The 14,070-nt window shown below is 30.0% G+C and overlaps 1 non-coding gene across 1 annotated transcript; it reads left to right on the plus strand.

The window, feature by feature from the left end:
• The first annotated feature begins 8,536 nt into the window (after positions 1–8,536).
• Positions 8,537–8,608, plus strand: TRNAG-UCC. The gene has a single exon. It is a non-coding gene; the product is annotated as a tRNA-Gly (tRNA).
• The last annotated feature ends 5,462 nt before the right edge of the window (positions 8,609–14,070 follow it).

Consider the following 14,070-nt stretch of genomic DNA (forward strand, 5'->3'; position numbering starts at 1 on the left):
GGGAAAGATTTGATTCTTACCATCTAGTGATAAGGCTATTAATAGTATGCCACCAAACTTACACTTCAAAAATGTGCCATCAACAGACATGATAGGTCTACAATACTTCCACCCCTCGATTGATACACTAAAAGCCATAAACTAAAAGCCATGAAGCAAAACTTGAATTGACCACTATCATCCATTTCTAAAGCAGTATAGGTACCTATAAAAGTACATAAAAATATTTCTATCAACGTAAATAGTAACAAAACTATATAAATAGATAGTGGTAGACAACTATCTATGTCTATCTAAGATAGATAGTGATAGACAACTATCCTTGTCTATCTAAGATAGATTGTAATAGACAACTATCACTGATAGGCAGTGATAGCTGTCTATCACTTTCTATCTCTAATAGAAAGAGATAGAAATTTGCTTAAGAAAATGGATCATACCTGGATTCATTTCATTCAACTTTTCAAAAAATCTTGGAATCAAGGTGTATGATTCAACTGCATCACCTTTTAATATCTTTACTATGTGTTCTTTTGCCCTCTAAGTTTTTTCATAACTTATATTAACTCCAAGTTTTGTACGAGCCTTATGGATAATGTCTAGAAATTGATTGATCAGTAGACATGAATCTAAAATCATTTATTAAGCTTGCCAATTATTGATGAAGAAGCTTACCTATGACAACTCTGAGTTGTATTCAATGGACAGTCATGGTAAAAAATGTACTTCCTAAGCATCCACAACCCACTGTTCTTATATCGAGATGGCCTAACATACCACTTGCAGCCTTCTTGTAAACGTTTAAACTCAACAGACTTCAAATTTGATCTTGTAGTCCTAAATTGAAAATTATTCTTAACTGCATTTATGTAAAAAAATAAATAAATAAATAAATAAAACTTTTCCCCTTAAATCACCATAAAAAAATATCTCTTATAATTTCATCATTTGAAGAAGAAGAAGAAAAACCTAAATATAACAATCTATCACCATCGTCATCTACACTTTTAATAACAGTAGAAGACCTCTTCAGTATGGCCCAGATACTTCTCAACGTCCTTCAGTATCGAGTTCATTACATCCTCAAATGCCTTCTCAAAGTCCTTTAGTATCAGGTTTATAATAATCATCAAAAAAACATATTCACTGAAACATGTATGCTGGAAAGCATAAATAACATAAATCATATGCTTTAAACATCTTTACCATATAATCATGAAACTACTAACACATGCCTCATAAACATAAAGTATATAATACTTAAAACATGCTTTCATAAACATCTTAAAACTATGCATGCATTTGGAAAACTTTTGGAAAAACTGGTTTGCTTGGAAACTATCTTAATCATACTTTTAAATAAAGAAAGTATGAAACTAGACTTTAAATAAATCATGCATTTATTAAAGCATTTGGAAAACACTTAGTTTTGTCACTCACAGCCTTGGGTGTCCTTCCTAGGGTTGATAAGTCTTCCCTATTGATGTTAATCCTGTGGAATTGGTAAACATATTTAGTCAATGCCATTAGTCCCCTTGTGAGACTAACTCACATAAATAAGCTTAATATTCAACTAAAAATTTCATGATCCATGTCAACGCGTACCTCCTCTATGCGTTCAAGACTTAGGAAATTCCTTGGGTGATGTTACTAGACTATACGTCAACCACACTTTGCCTTTGTGTTGCACACTACACTTATGCCCCAATGCATGTTGCCTCAATGCATCAACGCTAACCCTTGCGCTCACAACACGCCTCACCGTGCAACCTCTCCCACACACGCCTAGTGCCTAACTTCATCCTTGCACACATATGCCAGTGCCTCTGCCTGGCCTTTCAAGCTGCTTGCTTACTCAACCTAAGTAGCTACCTACTTGTTCGATGCAAAAATCCAGATTCAACTTCAAGCTCAAATTACTTATTTTTCCAGACGTTATCCTGGAAAATTTCCTTTATAAACTTGTTTAAAATGTCTTATAGAGCTTTGAATTCTTCACGATTTGGCCAAAATTTTCAATCTTCACCTTTGGCCCTCATTCATCCGAGAACTGGACCTTCTTGAGAAAATTTTTGAATTTCAACTCGATTCCTTAGAAAATTTCTTCTAGAGGCCTAGGGATTTCAACTACACTCATCAACCGATCAAATGGCTCTAGAATCACCTCTTTTGCGTAAGTAAACTGATCAAATCAAGCTTTTAAACTGAGGTTTTCTTTTAATACTAAAATATGCATGTTTCAGCTTAAGACCAAAGTGCCAGCTAGCCCACTAAGTGGGTTTAACTCTCATAATCTTGATCGTCGGTCCACTACAAACTGTGATTAAGCTGAAAGCTTCCCTTAATTACCAATGCATGGTCTCTCAAATCTCACCAATTCGTAGCTTCGCTTGGACACATACACCCCTCGGCCAGCTCACGCCTCAGCGCCTCTTCTTGCACTTAATGCCCAGTCTCAAGAACATCATATGGCCTCTCTTGCACGCACACCCTTACCTAGCCATCGCACACCATCGCACGCCAAGTTGCCGCCACTGCGCCTTAGGTAACTTTGCCATGTCGCGCGCGTCCATGCCTATCTAACCTCAATATGAGGCTTGGCCAACGCATAGCTCATGCCCAACGTATGGCACTACCTTCAGCTAACACTTAGCCACCTACTCCTTGCCTCACACCCAACATGAGTTCAACTTAACCTAAAGATGCTTAAGCTGTCGTATACCTCAATAAGACCTTCAACGCATCATGGCCTCCAACGCATGGCGTCTATACTTAGCCAAAAATTCCTTCTAACTGCCCATATACCTTGCTACCCGAGGGCTTCCATCTTAACGGTTAAAACATTTTTCTTCCTTCTTCATTCATTCTCAAACTTTTTCCCTACAATCCTAATACTATCATAAGTTTGATCTTAATTAACCTACTAATTGACATACTTAAGTAGGGAGAATAGGGTTCGGGGTTCACACAAAGGTAGAGTATTGATAAAGTGGTTCCCGATTTCAGGGAAAACAACCAACAATTGTGATAGACATATCAATACAATTCAAAACAAAATAGGGACAAAAAGAAAGAGATAGACATTGATAAAGAAGAGGCAACAAATGCTCTGTAGAAGAAGGAAAAGAAAAATAACAAAAATAGAATAAGGAATATATAAATGTGGCGTAAAATTTTGTGAAGAAGAAGAAGAAGAAAGAAACACAGTCACAAAAAAACGTGAAGAAGAAGAAGACGACGAAGAAGAAGACGAAGAAGAAGAAAAAGAAGAAAGGAAAAGAAGAAAGACGAAGAAGAAGAGAGATGAAGAAGAAGATAGACGAATGGTTGGGCAAAGAGAGAAATAGGAGAAGAAGATGAAGAAGAAGAAGAAGAATGGCTAGGAAAAAAGGCGTACCTTGATTGATGAATGTTGAACACTGAAGAATGATCGATGAAAGCTAAGGAATTCACGCTGAATGCTAAAGAATGATCGATGAGAGCTGAGGAATTACGCTGAATGCTAAAGAATGATTGATGAAAGCTGAGGAATGCGATAAAGAAGACAAGTCTGAAAGAATTGGCAATCATATGCGCACAAAATTCAAATATGTATGAGGGCAATTTTGGAATTTTTAAAAAAATTGGAAGCTGATTTCGTTGGTCCATTTTTTTGTTATAGGATGTAAATATTTTGGATATATTTCCATTTTTGACAATTTTCCTATAAAGAATTGAAATATAACAAGTTTTTCATTTCATTCTCTATAAAGGGAAATAATTTTTTTTAATTATCATTGTAATTAACAAATTTAATTATAATATAAAATCAAATTAATAAACTAATTATATAGGGAAAAAAACATCTTTGAACAAAACAATTGAGACCATTTCACCCTCTTTATTTTCCATGAACTACAAACATATCATTTATTATAAGACCATCTTACATTTGGAGCTTATCATGATTTACAAATACAACATTTGCATTTGATCACATGCTTCCTTTCTTATTTTTAAATAATAATTTAACAATTGTCCCAACATATTACAAATTACAATTTTTGTTACACTTAAATAATATATGTGAATGGTTTAAAATTTTACTTAAATCATAAAGCTTTATTAGTCCTGGTGAACTAATTTATTACTTTTATAAAGTTAAAAATTCTGCACATTATTTCTTAATTGTAAGGAAATAGTTACAAGTTTAGTATTTAAAATTTATTCGTTTGTAAGTTTCATTCTTGGTAATCATTAGCAAATGTTTACACAAATTATTCCCTTCGTAGGTGAAATAACTAACAATAAAAAAAATTGAATTCAAGGTGTTAATCGAAAACAGTAGAAGTTAAAAAGTTACAAATTGTTTGGGACTATAAAAGTTTTGGAATTCTACTATTCTAACAAATCATTCATTTTTTAGAAAAATAACAACTTTATATTTTTTTTAGAAGACATTATTATAATTGTTCATATCACATTATTTATTTGTTTGTTTATTTATAACTAATTTTTATATGAATGTGATTAATGAATATTCTATCAATAGAAAATTTTTTAAAGATAATTTGGCTTTCATGAAGAAAAAAAAGGAATAATTTCTTTTACTTTCATTTTTAATTTACTTAATGAAACATTTATGACCTCCCCTCCATTAATTGTAATGATGATAATATTTTTTTTAAATTAACAATTACTAATAAATTATTGATATTTAATAGATGATTATAAAAATGATAAATATAGAAATTTAAGTAAGAAAACTATAATGTCAACGTAGATTTGTATTATCAATATGAGGTTTGATCCCTCCACCCACATACGGTAAAAAAAAAGTAAGAGAATAAAAATAAAATATTAAATAATAATATTGTTGTTGTAAAATAAGTTTATACTTATTGGCAAACCAAAACAATTAATAATCATTCAAATGTTGTTGCTCATGAGATTAAGGACGAAATATATAAATGAGGTGAAGTCATAATTATTTGTGCATGAGGTAATCTTTAAATATGATGTTTATTTGTTAATTACATTTGTATAACTTAGATTTCATGTTTTTTTTTAACCTTAACCAATTTTTCAAAAATAAAAAAATAATTTGTTTTTTCAAAGCTAAATTCAGGCCATAGATTAAATAATCAAAATTAATATTATTTGAATTAATATACATAAAACTATTTGATGTACAAATTAAAATTGTCTAAATAATTATATTTGACGTAATATTGAAAATAATAAGTGACATTTTGACTAGATCATTTTAGAATTGAGTGATTTTAGAATAATAATAATAATAATAATAATATATATACGCGTACAAATGTACATGGTAATATATTAACTAAAATTAAAAAGTCAAATTAACTTACCTAACACTTTTAGTGATACAATAAAGAAACAAAAATATATAAAAAAAAAATAACAAAAATATATAAAAAAAAATAACGGAAGAAATAGAAAACAAATTTTTTATTGTAGTTTCTTAAATTTGACATATTTTTAAGTAACATTTTTTAAGCTTTAGAAACGAGAACGGTTATAAAAAGTCAATTTTTTGAAAAAACAAAAGGAATAAAAAATAAAAATCAAGAAATCAGAGTGTTATCAAACGAGCCTAAACTTTTTGTTTCTACCCTTCATATGTTTTATACATTTGCAATTGTTTCCTATTTATTTAAATGCAAAATTTTCATGTCTATATGATGGAACTCTATATCTATGTATGGGATAGTTTTTTATGCTTGCTCTTGTTTATCACGTGGATTCAACTTTTTAAATGCTAGGTAACTTATTTTTGTCTGTTGGGTGACTTTTATTTACCAGACAACTTCTTTATTTCCCATGTAAGTTCTATTTTTATGACTTGTATGGTAATTAGTGAATGATTTATTTATTTGGTTTTATGTCTTAAAACTCATAGATAGTAAATATTATTAATTGATCGTCATCAATAAAGAGTTATAAATGTTACTATTTGTATTATTGTTTATTTTGTCTAAATAACCTAAATCCAATAAACTAACATTAAAGGTTGCCTTATGAGTCTTGAATTGTATGTGGAGACGTAGAGGGATCAATGTTCAAGATACAGCATAAATGGTCTATAATGTAGGGATAAGGTTGGGTATTTTATCCTGGTAACACCATGGATACGATCCACTTTGTATTTGATACAAACGTAATGATCCAAGCGTTCATGTAGGTGACACACGAGTGGGGGTATCCTATGCAATGAGTTTGCATAAAACTAACCACAAAATAGTAACCACTAGATGTAATACTATTAACTAGTTAGGTTTCTATTTCAATATGATGACCTAGGTGATTTAGTCTTAATCTTGAGTATATTATGAACCCATGCTCACAAGGGATTGTCTTTTGATTTGTATGGGTAAGGGTGGTCGTATCGCCGACTCAATATGCCTACCATTTTGGGGATAAGATCGAGTGGGGAGCTGGAAACATAATAATACAAGATAGATTTCACTTTTTCCCTCCTTGAGGGTTAATAGATGAGTGTTTCCTTAAGTGGTGTCTCCGGGACTTGAATAAAAGGTCTTACCCTCTCATTGGCTCAAAAGGGGTTTCTGTTTATTGGTTGGACCATAAACAAGCTGTTCATTAGAGAAGCACTAGTACTAGGTAACCTAAGGGTAAAACGGTAATTTGATCTAGTTGGAGTTATGAACACTTGTGAAGGGCTAACTTGCTAGTATTGGTCTATATCTATGGACTGAGAAATATATGTGTAGTGAGAATAGTGCAATTGTGGGTTTTTACTGAAGTGTACCCACAGTTAACGAATATTGATTATTAACTTGGTTAATGAGTTTAACCAATTAATCTCATATCGTTTGAACTTTTGATCTACAGGTTCACCAAGTCCCCTTGTTAACTCACTATAAGATACCTAAGAAGGATATTTTGAATTGTTCAAATTAATTTGAGGAAACTATATATTAATGAGATTAATATATAATTAACTATGAATATGATTTATAATTAAATTGGAGAGGAATATTTGAATAAGATTCAAATTAATTCAAGTGAATTAATAGAGAGGTTTTGCACAAATACATAGGATGTATATTATAATTAAATGTATACACTAAATTGGGTTTAATGTATAAATAGTTATTTAATTATTGTGCAAATCAAAAATTAAATAAGTGTTATCTAATTGTACAAATTAAATAAGGGGGTCTTTTTAAATATAAAAAATATTTAAAAATATTTACATTTTATAGCAAAAAATTCCAAAAGCACAAGCACTTTTTAAACTTTTTGCTATAAAGTGTAAATATTTTTGGAATTTTTCTATTTATAAGAATTTCCCTTAAGTGTTATTTAATTGGGCTAATTGATTAAATGAGTGTTATTTAATTTGATGGACTAATTAATTAAATAAATTATATTTAATTAATTATAGAAAAGGAAAATATATTGAGAAAGATGCTTGACTCTTCACTATATAAAGATCTCTCCTAGCCCTTTGGCAACTAGCAACACATCCTTTGATTGCAGAAAAACTCTGACAATACTTGTGCAGAATTTTTTTCTAAGCCATAAATCTTCCCAACTCTCCAAAAGACTTCTCTCCTCTCCCTCTCCCAATAGTTAGATACCATATATCCCTCTATTGGAATCCTAGAGAATAACGAGGTAACTCTCGTGGTAGTATTTGAGATCGCTCGAGCTGTTGTTCGTGATCAAGATCGTTTGGAGATCCGTTCGTTGGAACCTTGGAGAGGATTGTTCGTGGTAGTTGGAGAATCTACAAAGGTAAGAATCGTTCTTACCCTTTTCCCAATAGCATGCTAGTTTACGTGTTTATTCATTTTATTTAGTACAATTATTTTGTTTAATGTAAAATTGAATCGTGGGATGCAAAGCAGTCTCACATGAGAATGCTTCTACTACGGGATTCGATCCCTTTATTATTTACGAAAGTCTAAAAGTAAATAGATACTAGCTTTTAGATTTAGCTTCCCTAAACATTTGTTAATTTCTTAACCGTTTAAATATATGAATTATAATAATACCATTTCATATTAATATATTTTGTCACATATGTTTTCAAATTTTAATTGATTCATTTTTTATAAGAATTATTTTTTTAAAAAAAATTGTCAAATAATTTAGATTAAATAAAATTAGTTGAAATTTAAATTATAAATTAATTACAAATTAACTATCTATAAAAAAAAATTGAAATAATAAATTTATTTTGATTCATATAAATAATCTACGCCGATTTAGTATTAATTTATCAAATACTATAACTAACTTTTTCTAATTTAAAACTAAAACTTATCCAATACTATTTTACTTATATTTACCGTGATTACTCTAATAGCACACCTGCTAACAATTTCAAATGTAGCTTTAATTGATCAAAAATTCTTTTTATTTAGATAAAATATGAAAGTTGATTGATTTAAACATAAATTGAACAAATCCAGAAAATGAAGAAAATATATGTTGATCAAACGTAAAATTAAATACATTCCTTAAAGTATGAATATTTGTGATAGATCCAGACAGCATATCAGCGTTTGTAGTCCAACGGTTAGGATAATTGCCTTCCAAGCAATAGACCCGGGTTCGACTCCCGGCAAACGCACATATCTTTTTCTTAATCAATTATATACCTCTCTCATTTTTTTTCCTTTCTTTTTTGGTGTGAGTAAAATTTGAGTTTTTGATAGAGTTGACTACAATTTTCACTTTTTTTAAAAAAAAAAAATTAATAGGAAATGAGTAGATGGAATAAATTGAAATATTGATCTAAGTTTCTAGTTCAATTTGATGAAAATTGACATAACGTGACTAGTTAAATTTTTTTTTGAAAATTTACTATCATTTATTAACATTAATTTTGGATTAAATTGTATGTTTAATTCTTGAAATTTAAAAGGTATCTAATAGGTTCATGATCTTTAAAAATGTCATACATCCTACAAATACACAACATTTAATTTTGTGTGCAACAAGACTATAATGTATCCAACAATTCTAAAAAGTAGTTGATTTGACAAATACATGACCGAAACTTGCAACTTTATTTGAAATTGAATGAGCTAAATCTCATCAATTTTAGCTCATTCAATTTTGTGAGTTTTAAATTATTTAATAAATAAATAGAGGGTGCAATTTCTATATTTAGCTTAAGTTAGAGTTTGATGATATTGACATTTTAGTGCGAAAATTGATATGCGTCACAAGTTTAGAAAAAAAATGAACTTTTTTTTTTTTTTCATTTTAAGAAAAAGATATAACCATTTTGTCTTTTATTTTATTTTTAGAAAAAATAATATTTCATTGCAAAACCATCAGCTACCCACCATAACCTTCTCAAAACCCACAACTTGGGAAAGCCAAAGGAGAAGGTCTAAAGTCCAAATACACGAGTTTTCGATAGAAATAGCGTAATGGACCAATGTATCGGCTACTCTATTACGATGCCTAGGAATAAAACAAAGACTTTTGATGTGTAGACTTGACATTAAAGCAAGAACTTAAGCATAAATCCTATATGGGGAGAGAAGAAAGTTCATTGAATGGAGATTTCATACCACGCTTTCAGTATCATATTTGGTTTTGAGGCCCTAAGCACTCAAAGAAGCAACAAGTTTCAATCCCTCGAGTAAGTCCAGAACTTCGTTTGCTTCCGCACAAAGACACCCATGACTGAAAGAGGCCTGAGCGGCAAGCACCTCCCTAGCAGCATCTTGAATCATAACACCTAGTCCAATGTTCAGTAGTTAGGATGACATGTCTCGTCCTTGTTCAGTTTGAAGTCCTCAGTTGCCTACGAACATAATCGAAGCTCCTTCCACTTTATCTCCAAAGGAGCTAAAGGCGAAATTTATCTTGTTTCTATCCTCCCAGATTACCCAACAAATCACACCAAACTTTAAAAATTCTTCCCAGCTCAATTTTTCAGCAATACATAACAACAAATCGTGAATAGGGTCATTCAGCTCAACGATTTCCTTTACACCAAGCAAAAATCCCAAATTTTCTTAGCTCTTTTATACATGAACAACACATGAGATTCAGACTCAATATCTTTGGTACAACACACACCAATTGTGGTGTAATTTTTACCTCAATTTTACATTTGTGCGGAGGATTTTATTAAAAACTTTCCACGGGGTTTTTTTTTTCCCTTTTTGATGGAAGAGTAGATCCCCAAACTTTTTTTTTCCACCAAACACCATTAGAACTACCATTCGAAAACGAGGGAGCGGCTTGAGATTGGACCCATAATTTTTATGCACCAGATGTAGTAAAGATGTCGTTCTTTGTGTAGTGCTAAACCTAAAAATTCGATATTAGAGTTCTGTAAATAGGAATAGCAAGGATACCTTTGACATCACATCCCAATACAAATACCTCAGCTTTAAACATCCCATCCGCCATCTTTCGGCATAAGATCCACCACTCTCAGGTAAGCATTGTGCATTGAGCAAAGAGAAATGGGTTTAAAGCTTCTTTCTCTAGGAATCCAAGGGTGTCGGTGAACCAAAGTATCCTCCCCATTACCAATTCGCTATGTAGGCCTTGTTGGAGAAGAGAACACCCCCACAAGATATTACGCCAAATGAAAGAGGGAGAGGGACCAAAACGAGCATCAAGAAAATCATCATTCTTGTGCCTAACGCCTAGTCTAAAGATCATCGTATGGCCTCTCTTGCATGCACATCCTTCCCTAGCCATCGCACACCATCACACACCAAGTTGCTGCCACTGCGCCTTAGGAAACTTTGCCATGTCGCACACGTCTACACCCATCTAACGTCAATATGAGGCTTGGCCAACGCATAACTCATGCCTAACGTATGGCACTACCTTCAACCAATACTTAGCCACCCACTCCTTGCCTCACGCCCAACATGCGATCATTTTAACCTCAAGATGTTTAGGTTGTCGTATAGCTCTACAAGACCTTCAACACATCATGGCCCCTAACACATGACTTCTCTTTTTAGCCAAAAATTCCTTCTAAGTGCTACATACCTTGCTACCGAAGGGCTTTCATCTTATCCTTAGAACATTTTCTTCCTTCTTCATTCATTCTCAAACTTCTTTCCTACAATACTGATACTATCATAAACTTAATCTTAATTAACCTACCAATTAACATACTTAGTAAGGACAAAAAGAAAGAGATAGACATTGATAAAGAAGAGGCAACATATGCTCTGTAGAAGAAGGAAAAGAAAAATAACAAAAATAGAATAAGGAATATTGTGGCATAAAATTTTGTGAAGAAAAAGAAGAAGGAGACGAAGAGAGACGAAGGAGAAGATAGACGAAGAAGAAGATAGACGAATGGTTGGGTAGACAAAGAAAGAGGAGAAGAAGAAGATGAAGAAGAAGAATTGCAAGGAAGAAAAGCGTACCTTGATCGATGAACATTGAACACTAAAGAATGATTGATGAAAGTTGAGGAATTCACACTGAATGCTGAAGAATGACTGATGAGAGCTGAGGACTTACGCTGAACACTGAAAAATGATCTATAAAAGCTGAGGAATGCGATGAAGAAGACGAGTCTGAAGGAATCAACGATCATATGCGCACAAAATTCAAATATGCATGGGGTAGTTTTGGAATTTTTAAAAAATTGGAAGCTGATTTTGTTGGTCCATTCTTTTGCTATAGGATGTAAATATTTTGGATATATTTCCATTTTTGACAATTTTCTTATAAACAATTGAAATATAACAAGTTTTTCATTTCATTCTCTATAAGGTGAAATAATTTTTTTTTTAATTATCATTGTAATTAACAAATTTAATTATAATATAAAATCAAATTAATAAACTAATTATATATGAAAAAAAACATCTGACCAAAACAAATGAGACCATTTCATCTTCTTTATTTTTCATGAAAACATATTATTTATTATAAGATCATCTTACAATTGGAGCTCATCATGATTTACAAATACAACATTTGCATTTAATCACATGCTTCCTTTCTTATTCTTAAATAATAATTTAATAATTGTCTCAACATATTACAAATTACAATTTTTGTTACACTTAAATAATATATGTGAATATTTAAAAATTTATTTAAATTATAAAGCTTTATTAGTCATGGTAGAACTAATTTGTTACTTTTGTAAAGTTAAAAATTCGACACATTGTTTCTTAATGGTATGAAAGTGATTACAAATTTAGTATTTAAAATTTTTTCGTTTGTAAGTTTCATTCTTGGTAAAACATTAACTTGTAGGTGAAATAACTAACCATGAAAAAAATTTGAGCTCAAGGCGTTAGCCGCAAAATAGTAGAAGATTAAAAAGTTACAAATTGTTTGGGACTATAAAAGTTTTGTAATTCTACTATTCTAACAAGTCATTCATTTTTTAGAAAAATAACAACTTTGTATTTTTTTTTAGAAGACATTATATAATTGTTGATATGACATTATTTATTTGTATGTTTAATTATATCTCATTTTTATATGGACGTGATTAATGAATATTCTATCATTAAAGTATAACTCTCACATAAAGATAATTTGGCTTTTATGAAAAAATATATATTTTACTTTCATTTTTAATTTACTTAAAGAAACATTTATGACCTCCCCTCCATTAATTGTAATGGTGATAATAAATTTCTTTTTTTTTTAAAAAAAATTAACAATAGCTAATAAATTTATTATTGATATTTAATAAATAATTATAAAAATGATAAATATAGAAATTTAAGTAAGAGAACAATAATGTCAACATAAATTTGTATCAACAATATGAGATTCGATCCCTTCCCCCATATATTATAAAATAAAAGTAAGGGAATAAAAATAAAATATTGAATAATAATATTATTATTGTTGTGAAATAAGTTTATATTTATTGGCAAACTAAAACAATTAATAATCCTTCAAATGTTGTTGCTCATGAGATTAAGGATGAAATATATAAATGAGATGAACTCATAAATAAATTTGTGCATGAGGTAATCTTTAAATATGATGTTTATTTGTTAATTACATTTGTATAATTTAGATTTCATGATTTTTTTTTTAACCTTAACCAATTTTTCAAAAATAAAAAAGTAGTTTGTTTTTTCAAAGCTAAATTCAGGCCATAGATTAAATAGTCAAATTAATATACATAAAACTATTTGATGTACAAATTAAGATGGTCTAAATAATTATATTTAACTAATATTAAAAATAATAAGTGACATTTTGACTAAATCATTTTAGAATTAAGTGATTTTATAATGATAATAAAAAAAATATACGCACGAAAATGTCGTGGTGATACACTAATTAAAATTATAAAGTCAAATTAACTTATCTGATTTTTAATGATACAATAAAGAAACAAAAAATATATTACAAATAACGGAAGAAATAGAAAATAATTTTTTTTAATTTCTTAAATTTGACATATTTTTAAGAAACATTTCTTAAATTTTAGAAATGGAAACAGTTATAAAAAAAAATAAAAATAAAAAAAAAATAAAAAGAATAAAAAAATTCATGAAACCATAACATTATCAAACCGAGCCTGAATTTTTTTGTTACCACCTTTCATATGTTTTATACATTTGCAATTCTTTCCTATTTATTTAAATGCAAAATTTATGATGGAACTCTATATCTGTATATAGGATAGTTTTTTATGCTCACTCTTGTTTATCATGTGGATTCGACTCTTTGAATGCTAGGTAACTTATTTTTATTTGCTGGGTGACTTTTATTTACCAGACAACTTCCTTATTTACTATGTAAGTTCTATTTCTATGACTTGTATGGTATTAGTGAATGACTTATCTGTTGAATTTTATGCCCTAAAACTCATAGATAGTAAATATTATTAATTGACCGTCATCAATAAAGAACTATAGATGTTAAATCAATAAGTATTATTGTTTGTATTGTTGTCTATTTTGTCTAAATAACCCTAAATTCAATAAACTAACATCTAAGGCTACCTTATGAGTCTTGAACTATATGTAGAGACATAGAGGGATTGACGTTCGAGATACAACATAAAGGGTTTATAATATAGGGATAATGGTGGGTATCTTATCCTGGTAACACCATGAA

Source organism: Benincasa hispida, chromosome 8, assembly GCF_009727055.1.
Source record: "Benincasa hispida cultivar B227 chromosome 8, ASM972705v1, whole genome shotgun sequence".
In the NCBI taxonomy this organism is placed as follows: Eukaryota; Viridiplantae; Streptophyta; class Magnoliopsida; order Cucurbitales; family Cucurbitaceae; genus Benincasa; species Benincasa hispida.